Raw genomic sequence first — 26984 nt, 5'->3', positions numbered from 1 at the left:
CAATAGCTGCAAAGATGCATCTGTCCTCCTCAGAATTAAATGCAATGCCAAATTTAAAATAAAACCCTATAGTGAAATCCTAACATAAACAACTTTATAATAAAAACTCATTGCTTGCAATAAATAACTATAATTCTCAAGATGCCAATAATGCTCTTGCTAAACTTCAACAATGAATTCCAGAACCTAATGAAATCAATCAAAGCCAGATATAAAGCAAAAACAGCCACCAAAGTGAATGACACCCACAAAGTCTTCATTATCTGTATTAGAAATTTCAGAAACAATGTCCTACCTTGTACAGACCTAATAATAAAAATCACATGCTCAAAACTAGGGGACATAGCCAATCTCCAACAGGACAAATGAAGTTCAAGTGTTGCAACCTTCTCCCTTCCTATAGTCTCAGATCACATACCCACATCTACACAGTCTCCCAAGAACAAGTCTTCCGGGTGCTATCCAAGGCCAAGAACACTGCTTCTGTATGGTTGAAAAATATATTTGGCTGGGTCTAGGCTTCCATTCTTGATGGGGCACAATGAGGGCACAGTAGCAAGCTGGTGGGGCAGAAAAGACATATGAAGAAAACAAAAAAAAAAAAAAACACCAAAACACCATATCGATAAAGTATAGAATACATGATACATGGCAACAACTTACACATATTCCAGTATTAAAAATGAAAGATCATTTCCCTACAAAAACAGTGAATGTCATAATTTTACAAACCCTGGCAATGTTCATAACACAGAAGATCTACTAATTTATCATGCCTAAGGATTATGGTTTAGAAGAAGTATTGGCATGCTACAATGTAACAAGTCAAGGGTGTAGCTACCAATAACACAGAGGTGAGAAAATGCCACACACAAAGACATCTGTGTTTCAGTACAAAGAAAAAATATTATTAACCCAAAGTCAAAAACAGAAAGTTGAACTTATTTTGTTCTGTGCTGCATTGTAAGGAAATATTTCTAAACAAATACAGCACATTGTGCCAACATAGGTTCATAGGTTCATACTAGGCTATCTGCCCTAGGGCATTTATAAGCCTAGCCAGAATGTGTTTGGCTTTCACCACCCATTTTAAATTTATTTTGCTATGCCCTTTTTCGAGGTTAGTATACTGTGCCTCTGTCTAACAGTGACACAGAAGTGATACTCGGGGTAAACCTACAATCTCCCATCCATTCATCAAGATTCCTCTTGAAGAGAGTCAATGAGGGACTCTGCCTAACCTGGACTGGGATTTTATTCCAGAGTGAAGGGAGCCTCTGGGTTATGAATCTGTCCCTCCAGCATGTCCTATTTATTTCAGTGCTGAGGTTCAAGTCTCTCGAGCGCATAGCTCAATGGGATTTGGATTTTCTGAGGTGCAGCATGTCCATTAATTCCGGGTTGGACATGGCTTTGTACGTCAGGCACAGATCGCCTCTGAACAGGTGGTATGCCACTGAGTAGAGCTGGAGTTTCTTTAACCGGGCAGCATATGGCATCTGTTTGAGCCCTTTGATCCTCTTGGTGAGGTACTTTTGGGGTCTTTCCAGTTGCTGCAGGTGTCTGGTAAGGTACATCCCAAAAGGGGCATTGTACTCAATTATGGGCCTGATGAGGGATGAGTAAAGAGGCACGATGACCTCCTCTGATCTAAATGTGAATCCCTTCATGATTAGGTGGGCTATATAAAATGTTTTTCTAACCATTTTGGCCACGTGGTTGTCAAATGAGACATTGCTATCAACTTGGGTCCCCAGGTCCCTAATTACTTCTTCTGTACTTAATGGATTACCACCTATGTGGTAATTTGTGGGCACTTTGTTTTTGCCAAAGGGGATGACTGTACACTTTTTGGCATTTAGCTTGAGGCCATGGCTCTGGCACCAGTTGTCTGTTTCTATGAGGCCCTTTTGGAGGATGCTTGTGTCGGCTGGAGAGTCGATTAATTCGCCCAGTTTGCAGTCATCTGCGAACTTGGTCAGCCACAGTCCTTCCGTGTTGGCCTGTACCTCCAAGAAATATATACCGAACAAGAGAGGTCCCAGGACTGAGCCTTGTGGGACACCACTTGTAACTGGTTTGGAGTCTGACATGGCTCCAGCAATTCTAACCATGTGGGTTCTGTCCTTGAGCCAGTTTGCAATCCATCTAGTGACATAGGGGTTTATATTTAAGCTGGTGAGCTTATCTATAATGCCCAAGTGGGGTATTGTATCGAAGGCTTTTGCAAGGTCCAGGTAGGCTGTGTGGACCACCTTCCCCTCGTCAATGGCCTTGGTGACTGTTTCAAAGAAATCAACCAGGTTTAAGAGGCAGGATCTGCCCTTAACAAAGCCGAACTGGGTAGGATCCAGTGTCTGTAGGTCCCCAATATCTTTATTTATGAGGTCCATGATGATCCTTTCCATAGCTTTGCAGACCAAGCTAGTCAGGCTTATGGGGCAATAGTTTCCAGGATCCGTTGAGGCACCACCTTTATGGAGAGGGACCACTGTTGCTGTACGCCACTCTTTGGGCACATATCCTGTAGTAAGGCTGAGAATGAACAGTAGTTTTATGTTTGGGTTTAGCTCTTCTTGGAGTTCATGTAGGATGCAGCCCAGGACACCATCTGGTCCCATTGATGCTGTGTTTTTTGCTTTGGAGAGGGCGGCTCTTACCTGAGCATCTGATATGTCAGGGGGGCAGCACTCTGCTGGGATAGATATTTGCCCTTTTGGTGGGGAGGGGGGCGTTTGCGCTGAACCTGTCAGCTAGGATGTTGGCAATGTCTGTGGGTTCAGTGTATTTTTTGTCATTTTGGACTAATTCTGAGCATATCTGGGAATTACCACCCAGGTTCCTAACATAACTAAAGAAAGCCTTGTGATTATCCTTAGTGTCCTGTGCAATTTTTCTCTCGAAGCTGGCCTTAGACAATTTTATGAGTGCCCGTAGTTTTTTGCTAATACTGATCAGTGATGCCTTCCCTTTTGGGGATTTTGCTCTATCATTTAGTAGCTTCCTCCTTCTATTGTATAGTTTGTTTATGGCTGGGGTCCACCAGACAAGACGTCTGCCTTTGGAGGATTGGGTCTTGGTTTTATTTGGGATCGCATGATCCATGCATTCCTGAAGGTGTTCATAGAATGCGTTTATAAAGGATTCTGCGGTCTGGGCCGTATTTTCCACAGGCCCGGGGACTTTGAAGGATTCCACCTTGGTTTTGAGGAGTGTGAAATTTGCTTTAGAGAAGTTTTTCACTGTGGTTTTCTGGGCAGGGGGTGGGGTCGGGATGTGAATATCCAGTGAGATTAGTTTATGGTCTGATCTTACCAGTGAGGGATACACTTCTGGTCTGGAGCATAGAATCCCCATGGTGGTGATGATCAGGTCCAGTATGTTTTCCCCTCTTGTGGGAGTGGTAACAAGTTGTTCCATAGCATTTGAGTTTATAAATTCTAGGAACCTTTGGGCTAGGGTGTTGGAGCTAGAGTAATGCTCCCATTCTATGTTTGGGTAGTTGAAGTCGCCCAATATAATGGTGTTTGGGAGAGACCTTCATATTTTCCAGTGTTCTCAGAAAGGCAGAGTGGGGTTCCTGGGTTTGGGAGGGTGATCTGTAGCAGGCTATAAACTGGAAGGCAGTTTTACCCACTGTTAGTTGCACATGGATAGTTTCTGACGCTTCGTGCTTTGCCACCAACCTGGAGGTGTGGGTATCTTTGATGAATATCGATACTCCCCCTCCTTTTGTGGTTCGGTCCAAGTTTTGGGGCCGAAAAGCATGGTATGAGGTATAACCTGGTAGTGCTGGGGTGCTCTCGGGAGCCCTGAACCAGGTTTCTGTTACTGCACAGATATCAATGTTCTCCATGCTACGGAGAGTTTCGAGTGCATGCATCTTGATGTTTAGACTTCTGTCATTGAGTAGCATTACTCTTAGTTTCTTATCCCTTGTGATACCTATGGAGGTGGGTTTGTCTTTTGAGCCTTGCCTAAAAAAGGCACTATGGGGGTAGCAAGAGCCTTTGCCAATATCCGAAAGCTCAGGGGTAACAGGTGCAAGCCGTTCCTAGCGAAGCATCGTGGCTTGTCGAGCATATCATCCCAAGCTGACAGGCATTGGATCATCTTTGAATGACACCAGTACTTAAGCCAGTTGTTGAAATTGATCATCTTGTCTTCATATTGTGGCATCATTCTTGATGAGGGTAAGATGCTACTCAAGGTCAGGGTCATACCGGCCTGGGCTACATGCTCAGAGAGCTCCTTTATGTCTCTTTTCATGTAGTCCAGGGAGGTACGTCTCAGGTCATTCACACCAGCATGGACAATGACTGAAAAATATTTGTACTTGCCTTGGAGTGACCTGAGTGCTTGTGTTATGTGGCGGATCCGAGCGCCCGACAGGCTGCTCATCTTGACCCTCTCCTTGTTCAGCCTGGTGAGCGGGACGTCAGTGTGCCTGATGATAGAGTCACCTATTACAAGTGTATCAGATGTGTTGTTTATTCTTAAGGGCTGCGACTGTTCGGCACACTGGCTTTGTGAGATATGTGTTGCACGTGTTTTGTTTTGGGGTAGCGGTTGCTTGGGTGTCTGCTTTGGAGGTCTCTGCTGCTTAGGCAGATCTTTATTTAGAGCCTCCGAGTATGTTTTTGTGTGATTATGTGTTTGGTTTGCTGTCGTGGTAGGTCTATGTGAGACTGGAATTGTAGTGAGTGTGGTTTCCTTCTCCTCCTGACTGGTTATGCCAGTACTGAGTTGAGAGAGCTTAGCCTCCAGTTTGGCTATATGGTTGCATCTCTCACGTGTGTTGGAATTTGTTGGGAGGAGGAGAGGATTGTCTGTGTACATGAGGCAGTTGTAACATTGCCTCAAGATTCCCAGATTCACCAGCTGGACTGGAGAGGAGATTGACAACTGACCTTTGGACATGCCAGAATAATATTGGGAATTCCTTAATAATTGAAAACAAGGGCCAGTGGGGAGTGAGGGTGTAGTGCTTTTAATTTTTAGTGCTGACTTATATAATTGCTTTAGCGCGCAAGTGCCAGGTAACTTAAGTGCAATGTGTTACAGGTAACTTAAATGCAAAAACGACAAACGGTAACTTTCCTTCAAGTGAAACAAGGAAATAAGTACAGTAAGCAATGCAGATATCTCTAGTGATCCACAGAAGCACTGAGAAGCTGCGTATTAGGTGGAATTAGCATTCCAGGGAAATAACAAGCAAACAAACAACAAGCATATAAACAAAGCTAGATTCGGCAAGCCTGGATCTAGTCTATGCTACAGCAAACAAGGTGTACCAATTTCAGTAAGATACAGTTCAAATATTCAGGCACTATAAACCTTTAACCAGAAATTCCCAACTCAGAAGGGCAGAGTCCAGCCTCTTCTCCCACAAGAGTGCAGACCACAAACCTTCTTAATGTAAAATAACTGGCCTGAAGCCCAAGTGCCTAAACCAGAACTAATACACTTTAAGAATAACAGACACTGGGCTCTCAATCAGCAGTTCCCAACTTAGAAGGATGAAAGCTACCTGTCCTGCCACCACAGTGCATGCCACAAACCTTCCTAATGTAAAACAACTGGTCTGAAGCCCAAGTGCTTAATCCAAAAGACTTAGAATGATAGCTACACTTTAATCAAGTTACTACCAAGCAGTAATTAATACAATTGAATACTTTAGAGAATGCCTGGATTAGTGCCCAAGTTACACAAACAAAGCTAGATCCAGCAGGCCCGAATCCAGTCTATGCCACAGCAAACAAGGCACACCAACTTCAGTAAGAAGCAGTTCAGATATGCATGCACTATAAGCCTTTAACCAGAAATTCCCAGCTCAGAAGGGCAGAGTCCAGCCTCTCCTCCCACAAGAGTGCAGACCACGAACCATCTTAATGTAAAATAACTGGCCTGAAAGCCCAAGTGCTTAAACCAGAATTAATACACTTTTAGAATAACAGACACTGAGCCCTCAATCAGCAGTTCCCAACCTAGAAGGATGTAAGCTACCTGTTCTGCCACTACAGTGCAGACCACAAACCCTCTCAGTGCAAAACAACTGGTCCGAAGCCCAAGTGTTTAAACCAAAAGGCTTAGAATGAGTTACACCAAGCAGTAATAAATACAATTGAGTACTTTTAAGATGATGCAAAAGTAAAATAAAGTAGGTAGAAACACAAGTACAGTAAAATAAGATTAACTTTTTTTTTTTTTCTGAACAAGTGCTGAGATCAAAGAAACAGAATTGAGTGCTGAAACTAGAAAACTGGCTAGTTATAAGAAAAAAAAACTAAGCTAGAAGGCTTCCCTCCAACACAGAAGGGCTTGGGGGCTCAGAAGCCTACAAATAGTCTATACCACTTAACAGGAAAGGCAGGAAACAAGCTTAATTTTTTTTTCTGTTTCCCAGATGCTCTCTTTGTACACAGTAGGAGTGCCTAAAATCAGAATATAATCTCACTGCACTCAGCTGAGTGAGCAAATGAGATGGGCCCAGAAGGAGTATCCAAACACAAATTTACAAGAGGGGCGGGCAGTTTCAAGGCCACTAAGATTAACACCAAAACAAAAACAGGTAGGGTGGGTGGGACTAACTGAAGAGCAGAGTCAAAACTTCCAGTTCAGTTAATATTCCTGCAACACACAGTTAAAATCAATTTAAATGCTGTATTTTTTTTGAAAAAAAAGTGCAGATAAAGGTATTTAAATTCTCTTATACGTCCAGTTGAATACAGCAAGTTCTTAGCCGGCCAAAGCTGAGGTTTTTAAGCAGAAAATATTTCACACTGTAGCACTTAAATAGGCAAGGACAGGAAATCAAAGAATGTGGCTACCCCCACACCTGTAATTACTAGCAAATAACACAATTCAGCAAACACTGACTAACTTCCAGTTCAGTTAATATTCCTGCAACACACAGTTAAAATCAATTTAAATACTGTATTTTTTTGAAAAAAAAGAGCAGATAAAGACATTCAAAATAAAACATACTTGTTCAACTGCAGACATTGGTAAATAGCAAAGTAGTTTAAATATATGTTAAATGTTCTATGAAGTAGAAGCAAGAATGGTCATTTAACAGCTCCTGAATTAGAATGACAGTTTTGATACCTTGTGGAAGAGGGTCTGTCAATAATTGGATTGAAATCATACAATTCACCTAGTTTATTTTGTTGAGCATTTATAACTAGTATTAAAGAGGTAAGAGCTGCTCTGAAAATACAAATCAGAATAATTCAAGCAAAGAAGTGAAAATGAAAATAGGTTCCAGAAGTTGTAAAGGATGCATGTGAGTCACACTACTGCTGCTGTTTTATAACATGGAAGTAAAAAAAAAATGTCCTTTTTTGTAGTATAATCGTTTAAAGAGGGCATGAAGCTGATTCTATGAAAAAACTCCAAAATCACTTTACAGTGGCAGGTCCATTGAGCTATAATGACTATAACCACTCAATGATTCTGACAAGTAATAAAAACCAGTAAGGCAGCCACGATAGAAAAGCATTTTGATAAAACAAAATAAAATAAAATGACAAATGGATGAGCACTTTTGTGTTGTGCAAGCTTCTTCAGATCCTAACATAGTATTACAACAGCATCATTTTATAAAACAAATCAGCCTAACATAAGACATCATTTGAAACAGAGGCTGTCTCACCTTACTTGTTGAGTTTACGCCAACTCAAAACAGGTGTTATATTCACAAAAGCATTAATGCCTGGATGTCTATGAGCTTGTAGTTTCAAAATCCAATGTAGCTCAGCTTGCTCTAAACAATTGTTGGTATCACCCCGCCCCCCCCCCCCAATGGTACTGTGAACACATTGCAATACCCTAAAACTAAAACTATGATCAGGTTGCTCAATAATGTGTTTGGCCAGAACATTCTTAACATTCTTGGCTTTGATCTCATATAGGTGCCTAGTTACCCTGTCCCTTAGTCTAGTAATGGTTTTACCCACATGGAAACAAGGGCAAAAATTACAGGTCGCTAAATAAAGCACTTGTGTGGTAGTACAAACAGTATAAAACCTCAGTGTAAACCTAAATCCCATATTGGGGTGAGTGAATACTTGTTGCTTAGTTATAACTTTGCAAGTTTTACAGCTTCTGCAGGGGAAAGTACCTAGCCTAGTCCCCTTAGGTTCCTTTAATTGATTTTTATCACATAATATCTCCTTTAAACTTCTGTTGTTTCTATAAGTAAAGGTGGGTATCCCTCCAACAATATCAGCAGTCTCTTATTGGTCTCTTGTAAGGAGATGCCAGTTCTTATTAATAATAGTATGTATTGTATCTATATCATTAGTATATTTAGTAACAAAATATGCCCTACGCCTAGTGGGAAGCTTAGGGGGAGTACTCATGTTCTGACTATCATTATTAGCAAAGTTCAACAAATGCTTCCTATTAGGCAATGTTTCACCATCAATCTTATCTACTAATTTCTCATTATAACCTCTACTTAAAAATAATCCTTTAAGTGTGCATAATTCCCTCTTTCAGTCTTTCTCTCTTGTACATAATCTAGATATTCTAGATATTCTATGAAATTGGCTTTTAAAAATATTAGGGAAAATATTCCTGGGATGCATGCTCCCATTAACTAAAAGTCCATTTCTCCAACAATCTTTGTGATATAAGGAACTAGTGATGTCTCTATTTAACTCTCTTTTAACAGAACATCTAAAAAGTCAATGTCTATAGATAAGTACTTAAGGGTAAATTTTAAGAAATTGGTAGTAAATTCTAAATGTGAAATAAACATACATAATAAATTTTACTCTCTCTGACCATAATAAAAAGACGTCATCAACAAATCATCTATACAATTTAAATAAAGGTCATCACAAAAAAGATGCTTATCCTCCCAAAAATCCTCCCAAAAATACATAACCAAATTGGTGTATAAATTCGAATGCAAGTATAGTTGTTTGTCAAATATAAAAACAATGTGCTGTAGAATCAGGTCCAAGAATATGCAAATCAAGTTAACAATGTCATTAGTAAAAGCACGTTCAACAGTTAGAATCTTCCCTATGGCTTCTATGCCATAAGCATTAGGATTGGCTGTAAACAGATTCTACACATCTAAAGTAACTATCAAATATGAAAAATGATCTAAAGCATGCAAGGAATCTGTTAAGACCTTTAAAAATGTGGAGTATCTCTTAATATCGTGGGTATCCTGGCTACAATCTGTTTCAATTTACCCTCTACGTATATAGATAGGGGTTCGGTAACCCAACCTCCACCTGCAACTATTGGTTTCATAGGTGGTTTAATGGAATCTTTGTGAATCTCAGGTAGTCCTTTCATAATGACTGGATTTGGTACATGTAGAAAATAATACAATGATTCATCTATTAATCTACACATCAGTAGGTCATACAAATTGTCCTTTTATGTATTGTAAAGTTCTTGACACAAAAGAATAATTTACCCTTTGATAGGTTTTAGTGTCCTGCAACAACAAAAACATGGCTTCTAAATAATCAGTCATATTCATTATAACAACTACACCTCACTTGCCTGCTGGTCTTATACAAAGGTCCGTCCTAGTTTCAAGTTGACCCAAGGCTTGTCTTTTAAGCAGATTTAGATTGTAAAAGTTCTTTTTATGTGGACCACTCAAGATATGAACTAAGTCTTCTTCACAAACGCTTACAAATAAATCAACATTGGGAGGCAGTTGAGGATTAAACAAACGTGGTCTCTTGTACCTTCGTCCATCAGTATCTGAGTATGTGCTGAACAACAGTTGTAATGTTAGTTATTGTATGTGCAATCATTCTTAGATCAATAACGACATCACTTCTTTTTGAAGATGTTGCGAGGACAAAGGAAAGACCTTTATTTTAAAATCCTAAGTTCCATAGTGCTCAGCGTGTAGTTAAAGAGGTTTACTACTAGGCCGGTCATGTGCGTGATCTCCTGCTGGCCAGAAATCTCTCTAACGAGTGTTTTCTCTTCTGCCGCCCCCTGTTGATGGATCATTTGTTTGTACTCTTCCTCTGCTGGGCTGTTAAAGGTAAAAAACTGTCCAAGTTAAGAGAAGATGTAGTTTTAGGTAATTTTAATGATTCTGATGCATTAAAATAGTCAAACTACAGAGCTATAATGAAATAACAGAAATGTAGTGGCAACTGTAATGTATTTATTTATAAGTCTTGTTAACTGGGTTAGTCTCTCTTGGCCAATGGCCTCTTTACATAGGAGACAAGGGGTGGTATTCCTACTGAAGAGAGGAAATTTATGTTTTGTGGAATAAAATAGACATTTGAAGAAAAATCAGGGTCATTTGCAAAAGTAAAAACAGTTGAGAGATATGGATAACATTCAAAATGGAATGTCTGGTCACAATAACCCATTCCAGGATTTGAATATTTTTTTGGCTGTACAGAATTTTAAATTATATTATTATGATTTTTGGAATGTTATTATAACTGTCTATAAACATGTCTCAGCAGAAGACTTTAAGAATTTCTACTTTTAATGACTGAAACAAATAAAAACTACATATCCTTAAGCTCTTAAGCTTAGGCTTCTCCATTTTCAGACTATTTAGTATGGTTTGACATTACCATAACATCCACTGTGCCAACAATCAGAAGAATTAAAATAACTGCAGTCATAGTCAATTTTCTATCTTCAAAATATGGGACACTATACTATTTCTCAAAATGTGTAAGAAATGAATGAAATGTGGAACATTTACAAACAACTAGAGGGAGCTCACAGCATGGTTAAAATGTTATTTTATACTTGTTTTACCACTTACCCAGTTTTTCAACCAATAAGAGACCCTCAGCAGAAACAACTCAAGTTGCAAAAGTCCAAACCACAGATAGACAAACCAAGCACCCCCCCCCCAAAAAAAAAACCCACACAAGGTGTTAAGGGATGTGATTGGCAGTTGTTGCTGGGGCTTTATTACTGTAGCAGCATTCAGAAATTAATAGCTGAAATGCTTAGTGTGTGGTATGGTAACTGCAGGAACCTATTTACTGCAGTGTTCATTCCTACTTCTGTTTTGGCTCTTCACCAGATTGGGGTATAGCACTGGACTCTAGATAAGCAAGTTATTACTCTGGAATGTTCAATAAAAAAAATGAACTACTTCTCAACTTTTACCTCCAGAGTTACAAATAAAACAAAAAGTACTTAGGGGAAAAGACCCCAAATTAGGGACACTTTTTAAATGCTAGTCCTATTAACTTAGAACTACTCAAGACAATTTCCAGTTTTAGTAAGGGTGAAGTTTGAAAACAAATTAGGGGCATTTCTCTACAATCTGGACAATTGAGAGGTTGAGTAAAGCTGGCTATGATGGCAGGGGGCAGAAGATGTGTCAGAAGACTATGGGATGGTAATTAGCTTCCTCCTGTAGTCCAACCAAACAGTACTTCCAGGCTGTCACTTAACATAGGCCCTTGAGCTGAATAGTATTACTGCACTGACAAATGAGTTATTAAAATATGTCAGGAGAAATTACAGGAGCTTGGTCTCTGACTACCTGAAAGACATAAAAGATGTGCATATTAAGCAGGGTACATAAGATGCATAAGGGGAAAAGTGACAGGATTCATTTGTAAAAGGCATATATGCATAAAGGATAGCACATGAGCAACAAACTAAAGGTACAGAGTTAATCTTGCTAAATGATGTGATCCTGGTGTTAAGTAAGCATAAACAGCAAAGAGCATGGGTGTAGGGGAGATGAACCCCTGCAAAAGCATAGATGAAATTGATTTAATTTCTGGTGTAATCTTGCTCTATAGTCTCATATGATCATCTTTTGTCCTTTTGGGCAGCTGAGTAGTTTTTTCAAATTTTTTATGTGTTGCTCTTTTAAATATCAACTCTGTTTAGTGATTCCTTAGCAAAGTTGTCTTTTCATTAGCAGTCGATTTATAATAAACATACAAAAGAACAGTGTTTATTTTCATTACTTGCCAAAGTGCTGCAGAGGCAAGCATATATGGATATGAGCATACGGTTAGCTAACAAGTTATTTTTAGCTGTTGATAGGACACAGCTCAACAGTTTATAAAGCTACTATGCCAAATAGTTAAGCAATAACTGACAATGCTGGTGTGGTATATTCAGATTTACCCACGGTTGGTGTGGTTTAATCACAAGGGCGAAGCCTGAGTGATTAAATAAAGCCAACCGTGGGTAAATCTTAATATATCACACCACTGAGTCGGTTATTGCTATTATGCAGTGACATTATTTAAGAAATAAAATACTTACTTTTCTTAAATAATGTCTTTGTATAATGGCGCCGTGCTGTCCTTCCATGGTTGATAATATCCTATTGCCTTTTTTTGATGTACTGCATATTTGTATGGGACATGTTTTCCCACGTGTACCCGGTACATCAGTGCTTTGGAAAGAAAACAATGGAGAGAAGAAGGTCTCCATTGCTCCATTTTTGTTTTCTTTTTTTTCTTTTTTTTTTTTAATAAAAAAAAAGTTTCAGACAGTTTAGGGGTAGGAGAGAGACAGAATGGATAAAATACAAGGAAAATCTGGTACATGTCTTTAGTCTTGAATAACGTACATGATTTTCCTAATATTTTCTCCGTCCTGTCTCTCTGCTATGTCTGGAGTCCGGATTACAGATTTTTTTTTTTATTTTTGTTAAAGAAAAAATAAAAATTGCAGTATATAGCAATGGAAAAAAGCCTGGGTGACCTGACCTTTTTCCATTGGTATATACTAGGATTTATAACGGGCATGCTGATTGGGCTGACCAATCAGCATACTTGTTTTGAAATATTAATGACCAGTCTTTGTATAATTATAATTCTATCATGGTCTCATTACAGCAATTTTAAATCAGAAATTAAGGTTAACATTATGGCTCAGATAACTTTTCCTTCCACTTAAACAGAGGACATTAAATATAACAATTGTCTGGTTGCAGACTTAACTGGGATTTGTCCATTGTATCCCAAGAAACTGATTCATTTGGCATAGCTGTTATATACCTGGGTGTCGGTCTGTAATAAGAATGACCTGAGTTGTCAGTGAACTGCATTCCAGCAGCAGAGCTAAAAGAATTCTGAGTTCATGTATTCTGTGGCCATTTAAAAGCCAAAGTCTATCCTAACACTCCATAAGGGCAACACAGACAAATTAATCCTGGTTAAGATTTCAGGCTATCGTGAGTCTAGACTGGATTAATTAAGTAAACAGAGAATGAATGAATGCATTGCAAGACCAGCATTCCACAGAAATGTTACACAAGAATTAACTGAAGTAAACATGCATAACAACATAACAGAAAAAAGCAGACAGGGTTAATCAGTATACTTCTACCCATAGAAATAAAAGATGGAAAAATCTTTATTTAGGCAAACACGGACACAGGCTAGTCAAATTAATTTCTAAAGTTATTAAAAACAAGTAAACTTGATCCTTTTGTTTGCATGCATGGTTTGCTGAAATCTTCTCCTCTAACAAATACACATGAGCCTACCTGTACACAAAGTTTCTCTTAAGACAAAAGTTCATAAAACAAAACACGAGAACAATTCATTATATGAACTTAAGTACCTATTGTTTGTGTCTTTCAGCTTTTCCCGGTTAGAGGTCGCCACAGCGGAACTCCGGTCCACTAATGATTAGCAGTAGATTTTTACGTACTGGCATGCCGGGCCTAACGCACAACCTTCAGCAAAGGTACACCCATTCACGCATGTCGCCACACAGAAGACGGTCTAACTGAGAATCGAACGGGCAATGTCTAACTGTGAGGCGACAACGCCACCACAGTATGAGCTTAAGTACTTATAAAAACAAATATTCAAACTCATAAGTAAGTGTGTGTGCAGTGAGTTAAATAAAGGGATGGGCAGTGTAAGAATCAAGCTTTTAAGCTCAAGCAGCTCAGATAGAAGCTCAGATGATATGAAAAACTGAGTAGAAGCCATATAAATACACACACTGTAACGTGCACACACAAACACACACACACACACACACACACACAAAGCATGCACACATACACACACATGTATGCACACACACACACACACACACACACACACACACACACACACACACACACACACACACACACACACACACACACACACACACACACACACACACACACGCATGTACACATACACACACAGATATTGCACAGACATGTTTTTTCTCCTTCTTTCATTTTATTCACTTTGGCTCCACAAAAGATATAATTCTAACTTGGGTGGAATAACTATTTGCCATAATTATACTAAGAAATTCTGTGGTGGTGGTGCTGCGGTAGCGTTGTCACCTTACAGTTAGACGTTGCACGTTCGATTCTCAGAACATCTTCCCGATATGCGTGAAGGGGCATTCCTTCGCTGAAGGTTTGCGTTATGCCTGGCAAGCCAGCACGTAAAAATCTACTGCCAGTTATTAGCGGACCAGAGTTCCGCTGTGGCGACCCCTAACCGGGAAAAGCCGAAAGACGGTTTATACTAAGAAATTAACTGTCGAACACAAATACATAGAACCTGTTCTGTGTTTTTGGAAGTTGCAATAGCATTTCATTTTAAAAAAATATTGTAATATACTCTCAAGATGTATACCTCTTCCACCTAATGCAATGTCATGATCAAAGTGTAGTCAACCAGTGTTCCCTAGTAACACTTCAGGTGTGACTGATGAACACTCCCTCCTGTCTTCGGTACTGTGCTACACACTTTACACATTAAGAGACTTTATTTTGTATCCCAAATGCAATGTAATATCATCTAATTCCAATCTGTAGTCAAACATCTGTTATTTTACACTATGTTAAAATGTTTTGTGTGATTAGTAATTGTATTAATCTGATCACTTTATTATACAGAAAGAGATTCTGTCCCAGTGTTTCATGCATATATTCGTGACTGTGTGCATGTGGTGGGAGGGTAATTTTTCCACTGGTCAGCCTATTTACTTTTCTCTGCATGCACAGTGAATATTTTAAGCACTTGCGAATTCCATTCAATAGTTTAATGGATTATTATGTTGTATCAGGTACACCTGGCATTTAGGACTACGCCTGATTCTCCTAGTCTTACCCTATAATTATACTATGTTACTTAATTGTTCCAGTACTGCTAAACTACCTGTAGAAATAGGTAACAGTACCCAGGGGGCATTACTCAGATAGAAAAAAAATAAATAAATAACCAACTGTAACAGTGGGCCAGTGGCATTAATAACTGTTAGAACAAGTACTGTATTCTCAAAACAAACCATACCTTAAAACAGCAGGTTTTGCAGGCATTGCAGACTTATACTTGTCTAATCTGCCAACAGGCCTCGGGGAACTAATAACTATTAAAAACTGGTTTAACCCAGATAGATCAAAGCTTTAGAATAAACAGATTACAAGTTGCATTCAGGTGACCTAAAGAATTCAGCTTACATTTCTTATTTTTGTGCTTGAACTCATTTGCCTTTTTTATTTGACCTTGTTTACGCTGGAGTAGTAATACATCACGCATCCATACCTACAGCTAAACAAAAACACCCCTCTTCACTGGATAAGCAAGGCTGTGTTATTTTATGAGGTTCTTAAGATGGTGTAATGGAATTAAGGGTGGTTGCTACATAGCTCTTTGTGTTTGGTTTCACTTACAACTGACTTTGTTGGATAACTTTCTGCAGACATAGTGATGCATAAAGAACTCTCATCAGCTGCCCCCTTGGAATGTCTTTACAAAAACTTCTGCAGATTTTCTGAATGTTCTTTGTTTTCTACTTAAGGAAATGTACTTCATAAATATCAGAGAGTGACTGGGACATTATAATCTGCACTGGTTCAAGTGCCAGATAGTCTGTCTACTTCATCTGGACAGACACATAGTTGGACAAGCCCAAACACTACAAAATATAAAATGCAACGTAAAAGTGCAGTACTTATTCGTTGGTAAGGTAGTGGAAGACACATTCATTTACTTATACCATGCAGTTTTCACACGTGTCCACTGCGCTGAGCTTGCAAACAGTTTTGGTTGCCATTATGCATAACATAAATAATCAGTACGGAGGGTGCAATGTTGTACAGCTCTTACTATATTTGCTTTCCTTCTACGTTATCATTGCCTCAAAATGTGTTGCGTACCAACTGAGTAAAGGAGTGTGAGAACAGCTACAGTGATTGCAAGAAGAAAGTAGAAAGTTTAAGGAGAATACCAACAAGAGACACTTCTTTTTTAAATTGTTTGCCTCAGTTTTAGATAGCAGTCACAAACTGGAAAATCATGTCAGCCCAATAGGAACTAGCACAAAGGATTAAGCCTTTCGACATCTTAAAAACTGACCAAATTGTTATACCTTGAACCTTGTATGCCAATATAAAATTGCAAGCAGGGTATGCAAACTCTGCAAAGTAGAACTTGTTAAAAAGAGTGGACATAAATGAGGAAACACCTGTTGCAGCACAGTATGATGTGTGCTGCTCTTTTACAAAGAATGCAGTCAAAATGTAATTGCAATTCAGTGTTGAAAAGGTCCTCATCCCGCCCCCACCTGAAACAAAAAAGACCACAGTGAAAAACTTCTCAAAAGCCGATTTCACACTTCTAAAAACTAGTGTGGTCTCCTTTAAGGCCCCTGAGCCAGTGGTAAACATTACTCAAACCGCTGAATCACTTACAAATGCCTTCTACCAGCACCTACAGGACTGCATGGATCAGGCAATCCCAAACAAAACTAAGACTCTCTGTACCAAAGGCAAGCGTCCAGTCTGGTGGACCCCAGCCATAAACAAGCTCTACAACAAAAGGAGGAAGCTACTACAAGATAGAGCAAAATCCTTGAAAGGTCAGACACCTTTGATCATTATAAGTAAAATCTAAGAGCTCTCATAAAATCATCCAAGGCAAATTTTGAGAGAAAAATCGCCAAGGACTCTAAAGAGAATCATAAGGCCTTCTTTAGCTATGTTAGAAACCTAGGAGGAAACTCCCAGATATGCTCAGAATTAGTTCAAAATGATGTGAAAATTACTGAACCTACACACATTGCCAACATACTGGCTGACAGGTTCAGTGCAAACTCCCCTCCCAAAAGGAGAGATATCTATTCCAGAGGATTGTAGCCCCCCCAAACATCTCCAACGCCCAGGTGAGAATTGCCCTCACTAAGGCAAAAAACACAGCATCCACGGGACCGGATGGTGTCCCCGGCTGTGTGCTTCACGAACTGAACGAGGAATTAAACCCACAGTTAGGACAGCTGTTTAATCTTAGCCTCACCTCAGGATACGTACCCAAGGAGTGGCGCACGGCGACTGTGGTCCCACTTCATAAGGGCGGTGCCTCCACAGACCCTGGAAATTATCGCCCCATTAGCTTGACAAGCCTTATCTGCAAAGCCATGGAGAGGATCATAATGGAACTCATAAATAAAGACATAGGGAACTTGCAGACTTTGGATCCAACCCAGTTTGGCTTTGTCAAAGGCAGATCCTGCCTCTTAAACTTGGTTGACTTTTTCGAGACAGTCACCAAGGCCATTGATGAGGAAAGGCAGTCCATACAGCCTACCTCGACCTGGCAAAGGCCTTCACACAATACCCCACTCAGGTATCATCGAAAAACTCATCAGCTTGAATGTAAACCCATACATCACAAGATGGGTTGCAAACTGGCTAAGTGACAGAACCCACAGGGTCAGAGTTGCTGGAGCCATGTCAGACTCAAAGCCTGTCACAAGTGGTGTCCCACAGGGCTCAGTCCTGGGTCCACTCTTGTTCGGCATCTACTTTTCTGAAGTAGAAGCAAACACAGGAGGGTTATGGCTGACAAAGTTTGCAGATGACTGCAAACTGGGCGCCATAGTCGAAAACACATCTGACACAGATATCCTCCAGAAGGGCCTCACAGAAACGGATAACTGGTGCCAGAGCCGTGGCCTGAAGTTAAACGCCAAAAAATGCATAGTCATACCCTTCGGGAAAAACAAGGTTACCCCTAGCTACCATATAGGTGGCAATCCACTGAGCACAGAAAAAGTCATCAGGGATCTGGGGACCCAGGTTGACAGTAGCCTTTCGTTTGACACTCATGTTGCTAAAGTAGTTAGGAAAACCTTCTATATCGCCCACCTGATCATGAAGGGATTCACATCTAGATCAAGGGAGGTCATCATCCCCTGTACTCATCACTCATTAGACCTATGATTGAGTACAATGCCCGTTCGAATGTATCTGACCAGACACCTGCTGCAGCTTGAAAGGCCCCAAAAGTTCCTCACCAAAAGGATAAAGGGTCTCAAAAATATGTCTTATGCTGCCCGACTGAAAGAACTCCAGCTCTATTCAGTCTCATACCGCTTGCTCAGAGGTGACCTGTGCCTGACATATAAGGCCATGTCAAACCCAGATTTGATGAATATGCTTCACCTCAAAAAATCTAGATCCCTCAGAACCACAAGGGTGGGAGACTTAAACCTTGACACGGTTATAAATAGAACGTGCTGGAGGGACAGATTCATCACCCAGAGACTCCCTATGCTGTGGAACAAAATCCCAGTACATGTGAGGCAGAGCACCTCCCTGGCCTTGTTCAAGAGGAATCTTGACCAATGGATGGGAGATTGCAGATATACCCCAGGGATTACTTCAGTGTCACTGCTTGACAGAGGCACAGCAAAATGATAGGCATAGTTTTTATTCAAACTAAAGGGGTGGCGAAAGCCACATAACTATGGGCTAGGCTTATAAATGCCCTTGGGCAGATAGCCTAGTATGAACCTATGAACCTATGAACCTAAAAGGTGCAGGAAAGCATATCTCATGTACAAGGTTACATCCAATGTATTTTGAGATTAAGGACTTTTCAAAGATATAGATACAAACCACAATGACAGCAGGCTATCAGGGTCTCAGTGTCTTCTCCAGTTCAATTCTCTGATTAATTAACTACATTCATTTTGGGGGCAAGGTCCTTTTTTAGGTAGGGGATTTAAATCATGTCTGACTTCATAAAGCAGATTATCGTCTCATGCTGTGATCACCCATAGCCAGTTTTCACAGCATACCTTGGAAGACCCTTTCAGTCAAGACATTTTCATGAAACTAAACAGTTAAAAACATCTGATATAGGCCCTTTCACTCTAGACTGTTCACATTTTGACAGCAAAGAATGCCTTGTGAAGACAAACTTTAAAACAGATAGCAATCAATCAAGGACCAATTACACGTGCACAATAGTTACCCAGTCAGACTAACAAACCTTCAAAAGTTTAAGAAAACCCCTAATTTAGCTCAACAGGGAACATGACACTGATACTTGAACCAAGGGGTAGTACAGAAATGAACAACTATATTCTACAAATACAAACCTGCCCAAGTGATCATTCTGAACATTATTAAGTCATGATTTATCCTGGCAAAGGGCATACATTGATGTCAGAACCAGAGGATGTAATAAAGATGTATAATTATATTCCACAAGTATAAACCTGCTTGAATAATTTTTAACCTGATAGAATTCTGCTTTATTCTGACAAAGAGCATACAGTGATACCAGAACTAAAGGATGTGCTATGAATGTACAACTACATTCGGCAAGCACAAACCTGCTGGAGAGATGATTTTGAACCTCACTGATTAGTACAGGGAGACTTCTGCTAATCAGAAATGCCATCTTACAATGGTTTAGTTGAACTACTTGAGGAAAAAAATCTGTGGAATTCATTATTTCATAAGTAACAAAGTGTGTAGCAGTGCACATATATGGGTTTTTTGAATGAAACAAATACTAATTTCCATATTTCACAACAGACTTGGGGTTGTAAGAGCCATTGCAAATAAACTCAATTGTTACACTAATTATTTTCAATGATTGGGTGTGTAACTATTAAATACAGAACACACTTGCTTACCAGGTAAGCCCACTGGATACTCAGTCCCCTTTCAGAAGTAAAAGCCCAGTAAAAGTAAAAGTCTGACAAAGCAAAAAGCAAAATGATCTGCTACTACCTGGTTAATAGATAGTGTACCTTCTTTCAAGGTTCACTCATACAAATAAGGACTAGTGTGATGCCACATAGAATATACCATAGCAATTTATATTAGTGTAATACTATGTTATCTGTAGAATGTCGCATTGACGCATATTATCAGGTTAGGAAGTCTTACATTTTATACTTTGTTGTATCAGCATTTGATCATTCAATAACATTTTAACTAACCTCTTTGGGTAAGTCACAGTTAACTTTAAGGTAATGAGAAGGATTTTTTTCATTGTTGCTCAGAAATATGCAATCCAGACTTTAAATAAATGTTTTTTCTTCCCTTTTGGTAAAAAAGTAATGTTTTTTATGCCGGGAGTCCATGGACTGCCTCAAAACCCTGTCACTATACTCAGCCTTATATAGACAACTAGGAGGAGACCTATGCCTGGCCTATAAAGCCTCCACAGAACCAGCACTAATGGACCTACGGCACATCCACAATACAAATGTTATTGAAAATAACTGGTCCATAGACCTCAACTTTTTCTTCAACATAAGCAGAATGGTCTGGAGCTCCTGATACATATCCCAGAGGATACCACTACTATGGAACAGAAACCCGGTATACATAAAAAAGGCTTTCCATGACCCTATTTAAGTGTAATTTGGGTTAGTGGATGGGAAAAAGGAGATTTACCCTAGGACTGACCCTATCCTTCTAATGGACAGAGACAGTGCCTAAACACCCTACCTTGCAGGGCCCCCTCATACACTGAACTCAAGACCCAAACAAAATAATCTGTTAGACATGAGAAGTATATAAATGTAGTTATGGCAAGGATAATTAATCACCTAAAGGATTATACAGCTGTGTGACAAACAAGCATAACTAGGCTTAACATTTCCCATCAGGTATGATAGATAAGTACTCACTTTAACTCTAGGAGTGCCCCCCAAAATATATATTTTTACTTTTAACATTGCAGTAAACTGCTTGATACAAACTTATACCACACACTGAGTGCCAAACCTCTTCAGTCCTGACCAAAAAAGCAGTATCAGCCTTCATTTTGGTGCCAACAAATGTCAGTACTCTACTACCAAATGATTGTCATCTGCTGAACATGTCACTTAATCCTTTGTACCTGCGGTGGCTACTCCCTTTACCCTACCCTAGCTACACATATAGTAGTCTTGAAAGGGGACCTTGTGGGGGCACAAGGCCCTGTGCATTCTGCCCAGTATATACAAGACAAGTGCCTTTGGGGAACCAGCAACAGTTTTAAATAATTCCTGTACAATTTCTACTAATTTATCATTTCAGTACACTTCACCTCCCCACTCCTGATAATTACATCGTCTCTCTTTGATGTCCCTTGTAATGATGTGCGAACTTCTCTGAAGAAAGCTGAAGACTTCTATACTGGGGATACAGGAACTTGTCTTACATTCTTTTACTTTTGCTGTTAAGTTAGGCATAGATATGTTAACATCTGCTGTATAAGAGTGTAAATTACAAACAGTACATAAGAGCACAAGTTATCTTTTAAGGGCTTGAGCTATTAAAGCTGTTAACGCTAATGAAGTGAGGCAGCCTGAGGTGTGCTTCAGGCCTGCCACTCCAACTTGCAGAAACTTTCATCATTTAGTAACGAATCTTTCATTTGCGCATTAATCTTATAATGTTCATGTAACTGATCTGCAACATTTTTTCTTTTGTCATTTTTGTCATTTGGTAAATAAAGAGGAGAGTGAGGTAAGTCCATTTTTTCTACATCTCAAATATGATTGCAAGATTTTATATTTTGCTGTGAGGTAAATCCATTTTTTCTACATCTCAAATATGATTGCATGATTTTATATTTTGCTGTAGTCCATAGTAACTATATATCTCCCAAAGTTAAGGAACACCTTTATATAGCTCCACAAAGCATACGATCTAACTTTCAACTTTCGACATTTAGATGAATAGGTTTGCTGAATGCTGAAGGGTGTCACTGTGCATCTACTTTCTGCCCCAAATCACAATAGCTTTTTGGTTTCAGTTAAATAAGTATGCAGTCTGCAACTTTGAATTGTCTTTTGTTGAACAAATCACTTGTTTAACTGCCAAAATCAAAATAATCTGCCAAATGGGTGGTTTGTGTGTGATTGTTTACTGCTGAGTGAAGAAGAGCAGCCTAAAATCATGACTGCTTACTCCGATGATATATTGAAAACTGCAGTTACAATAGAATTTGGTGTTGATAGATGTAGTACACCTGGACTTCAGTAACACTTTTGTTTCAGTCCCACACATGAAAATGAGAGGCCAGATGACAAGACTCAAAGTACAGGAAAAGTCTGGAAAATTGGTGGAAGATTGGAACAATAGTCAGGACACAAAAGATGTCCATTTAAGTGGACCTGCTCAAAACACAAATAGTTCATAATTTAGTAGATTCATAGGTTCATAGGTAAGTACTAGGCTACTGGCCCCGGAGCCAGTGTAAGCCTAGCCCAATAGTGTTCCCAGTCATCTGGCTTACCAGATGTTAGTTCCCTGTGCCCCTATCTAGCAATGCGATTGAAGTGATCTCCAGGGTGAATTTCCTATTTCCCATCCACTCATCAAGATTTCTCTTGAAGAGGGCCAGTGAGGTGCTCTGGTTGATGTGAATGGGGAGTTTATTCTAGAGTGTTGGAAGTCTCTGGGTTAGGAACCTGTCCCTCCAGCAGGTTCTGTTTAATGTGGTGATAAGGTTGAGGTCTTTGGAATGAGTAGCATGGAGGCATTGGGATTTTTTCAGATGAAGCATGTCCCAAACCTCATTTGTACCAGGCACAAAATGAGAACTTGAGTGATTCTAGAACCAGAGAGTTTATTCTGCAGTGTGTGGATTTTTGTCGAGCCACATCTGAGAGTAATGCCTATAGTTCAGTGGGCTTACATTCTTACAGACAGGTATACAGTGATCTGGCTTTGAGAGTTCAGAGAAAGGTTGTAAGTGTAATGAGAGGACTGGAAGCTGAATCATGTGAAGTGAGATTAATGAAGTTAAGTATGTTCACACTCAAAGACAAAGAGGGAAGGAGGAACAAGATATGTATGCATAAAGTAATGAGGGTCAATGTGATGGAAACATTTACAGAAGAAAGGTGGAGAGGAAAAATATGTGATTACTTGGAGGTTAATATACAAACTTCCATTCTGATATTAGAAAATGCTTTTTCTTGTAGCCCAGTAGGTTGGTGGAACAGCCTACAAGAGGGATTCATAGATGTTAACACCACAGATGTTGTAAAGGCTGCCTGAGACGGGTCTATATCACGATCTCAAAACAGCATAATGCCAAACACCTATTCATCGACACATATATGTCAAATCCCAGTTAACCGAACAGCCAGATCACCAAGTTTTTTCCTAAGGAAAAAAATGGTTGGCTGTCGCTGTGGATTTGTGCTTTTCCCCACTGTAGTGCAATTCCGGAGATAGTATGGGGGGGGGGGGATCGGTGATCTGGCCGTTTAGTTATCTGGGAGTTCGACATATATTTGTCTATGAAAAGGTGTTTTAGCGTAATGTGGTTTTGAGGTTGTGATATAGACCTGCCTGAGACAGGTGGTGTAAAAAAAGAAAAAGCATGTTACATCTTGGCAGTTATACACAGAAGGGCAGACAAGACAGAGAGTTGTACCTTTTTCTGCCATTACTGATATAAGATGTAATGTAAACTGAAAGCGGAGCTTAGCCAATGAAGTTATCAATGCATGTGTTGCACAGAAGAGACTCTAATGGCAGGTAAGGACTGCCAGTCCATCCAGTGTGCTCAACTTCCAACTAATGAAAGGGTGAAGATCATACATAACTATTTTATTTCTTTTTTATTTCACATTCCCCAGCCTCTTTAAGTAATGCCTTGTACATGTCCAATTTATTCTTGACGTCTCTTAGTCTTTTTAATGATACTTCACTTAAGCAAAGCTGTTCCAGTTAACCTTCACCCTTTCTGTGAAGTAATTCCTCTTTGCATCTCCAATGAGTCATCAACTTTTTATCATCAGAATGTGGCTTTGTATTCTCATAGAGCTCTTTTCTGTAATATGTAACCCACTTCATCTCTATATATTAACCTAACAAAGGTTGAAGGTTCCTGGTATAACCCTCATATATATTCCTTCTGCAATACAAAACTTTTAAAGTTTTTCCTGGATCCTGGATTCACCCCTGTGCATTCAGCACATCGGGCAATGAGCGCCCTTTAACACTTCGTTGTTTCCATAGCAGGTATGGGTTTTATGGGATCAGGTTACTAGCCTGAGGCCCAGCCCTCCTCAGAGAGTGCACCACACACTTGCACACACACACACTCACACTTAGGGCCAATTTACAGTGTCCAATCCACCTATTGCATGCATTTGGAATGTGGGAGGAAACCCACACGAATGCAGGGAGGACATGCAGACTCCGCACAGAAGGTACCCCAGCCGAAAATCAAACCGGAGAACTTCTTGCTGTGAGGTGACAATATTAACTGTTACACCACTGCACCGTCGTTTTAAGTTTTTACAATCTCTTTATATGACTTCCATTGCAAATCATGTATTATGTTTGTTACCATTCTATGAACATCCTGTGTCTATGTCCTGGAAATAATTTGAATAAAAAAATAGTAAATACAATAAATTAATGATGCACACTGATAAGGGTTCCCAAAATATGTAGAACGCTGGGTAATTACTAATAAGTTAGGAGATAAATGAGATTTTTACCTGTGGCTGTTTCAGTTATTTACTAATTTGTTTGACTTTGTTAACCAGGGTAGAGTACTGAACCCAATGGATCTATTTCAGTCTAAATGCAGTAGATATATGACATTCTATACAGAGTGAATGACAAAACACAATATAGACATATATTGTATACAAAGTGAATTTCAGAGTTGGCTTGAGGATATAAAGACAATAGATACATGACATTATAAAGGAAGGAGGGTGGCCTAATGGTTAAGGTGTTTGCCTTACAAACACAAGGTGCAGGGTTTGAGTCTCACAAGGGATAATTGGCTAGGCTTAAACAGGCTCGCAAGGGCAGTTAGCCTAGTACTAATCTATGAACCTATGAACCATATATAGAGTGGATAGAGTTAGCATGCTGAAAGAATCACAATGAAAGGTAGTCAGAGCAAGCTGTGTAGAGGAAAGGAAGGAAGGGGTAAGTTGTATGACCAGAAAGAGACCATAACAGAACAGATGACCTCTATAAAAGCCTTCCCATTATTATAAAATATTTTACTAAGAATACACCATCTGTCTCATAGATATAAGAAACTTGACCATGGAAATTTTAAAATGTGCAAAAAGCTTGTTATATGTTTGACCCAAACATGTCCATAGATATTTGGTAAGGCACACGAATAATTATACAGCAGGACAATTAATGCTCTTACTTTATTGTACCTTCCTCTATCATCTTTTTTAGCAGTTTATCAGTGAATAATGAATTCTGATATGGAAACAGTTAAACAGAAGTGCTAGCTGGTGTTAGAAAAAAATCAGGTTACATCTTAAGCTTAAACCACTCCAGGAAAGTGTGATTAAGGAAATGAATGTCAATGCCTCTTTTAAGTTTATTTGGGGCATGTTCTGAGTTCCAGCAATAATCAAGTACACCATATGAAAAGTAGGCTGAGGTGTTTTTAGCATGCAGTTTATTAATTTGTTATAAACTATACTTCACTGGACTGCATGGAGATTGCATGGAGATATATGTACTGCTAACATCTATAGAATGAATGGACTTTAGTTCAAGTTTCTTTAATAAAATATTACACTTCACTTTTTAAGTAAGCCATATGGATTTTTCTTCACCCTACCTACCTAACTGCTCTGAGATTCTGATAAGCTTCAGCTAGAAGTCTAGAAGTTTAGTGCAGTCTTTTCAGGCTGTGAGCTGCAAATATGCTTTATCTTGTCATCCATAGTTTGATTCCCTGAGCCTCCATGGGCTTGCTGTATCCCTTTGAGCAAGTGACTTAACCAGACAATGTGTGTGGGTCACCCCTGAAAAGAAGCTTATACCTATTGGATTCATCCAAATTAAAAAAAAAAAAAAAACAATAAAAAATGTATGTCATAAAACAATACAGTGAATACATACTGTGCACAACCAGTCATTGGTAAGAACTGTCAATATCAGGCACACTGCACGCAGAGAGTTGCAACCTTGCACTCCCCACTTAATAAAATCAACTTGATTGCTGTCATTGGTGAACTAATGTATTCCTATTCCTGTTAGTATCCTAGTGTTTATGTTTCAGACTTACTAATAGATGTTACTTGTATGATAACTACTGAAACAAAGGTTCTAAGCCGTAAAACAAGCACCAGTTTAATTCTTATATGTGAACTTTTATTCATTTAGTTCACATTGTATATAAAATGCTCACTTTAGCAGTACAGTTTCAAAAAACCACTGATCTTTCTTTTAAGATATGTATTACAGTGCCACAAAGGCTTAATACTGTCAAGTATTTCAGAACCAGCTTGTTAAGAAGGTCCACAGCTATGCTAAATTGTGGGTTATCAGATGCAGGGGAGTCTTTATATCTGTACTCTTTTCATTGCATTTGTCATTTTTGTCATTTACATGAGTTTACTATCAGGAAAGCTCGCATACTCCCTGCTACATCATTTTATGTCTCTATTTGTTTTACAGAATGTGTTGTCTAAAAACAAAAATCATCCGGAATTTACTAGGGGATCTGTCGAAAAAGAAAAATGTTACTGTGAAAGAAAACCAAATAAATATGTTAATATGTTTTTGACAGTTGGACTGTTTAGAAATGTAAAGATTTTACATTAAATGCATTTTTATTTATTTATTTTTTTAATCACAATATTTGTACTGAGGCTGAAGGGTTTACATTAATCAGCTTTTTTTTTCATTTACTTCAGTTGCATCCTTTGCTAGTTATTGTATGGTAATCATCATATTTTTCTCCTTGTATAATCATGTACTGGAATACATTCATACAAAAATTACTGCAGCT

The 26984-nt window shown here is 39.1% G+C and overlaps 1 long non-coding RNA gene across 1 annotated transcript in view; it reads left to right on the top strand.

Annotated features, from left to right (window-relative positions):
* The window catches only part of LOC122804076, a 71499-nt gene extending 44745 nt beyond the window's left edge, over positions 1 to 26754 (top strand). Inside the window, exon 2 of the long non-coding RNA XR_006365168.1 lies at positions 26651 to 26754. This is a non-coding gene — a long non-coding RNA (uncharacterized LOC122804076). The remainder of the gene's footprint in view (positions 1 to 26650) is intronic.
* The last annotated feature ends 230 nt before the right edge of the window (positions 26755 to 26984 follow it).

The sequence above is a fragment of the Protopterus annectens genome, chromosome 6.part0 (genome assembly GCF_019279795.1).
Source record: "Protopterus annectens isolate FY-2018-M chromosome 6.part0, PAN1.0, whole genome shotgun sequence".
Lineage (NCBI taxonomy): Eukaryota > Metazoa > Chordata > Ceratodontiformes > Protopteridae > Protopterus > Protopterus annectens.
The sequence above is the reverse complement of the archived record's forward strand: the minus strand, read 5'-3'. Positions and strand labels throughout refer to the sequence as shown.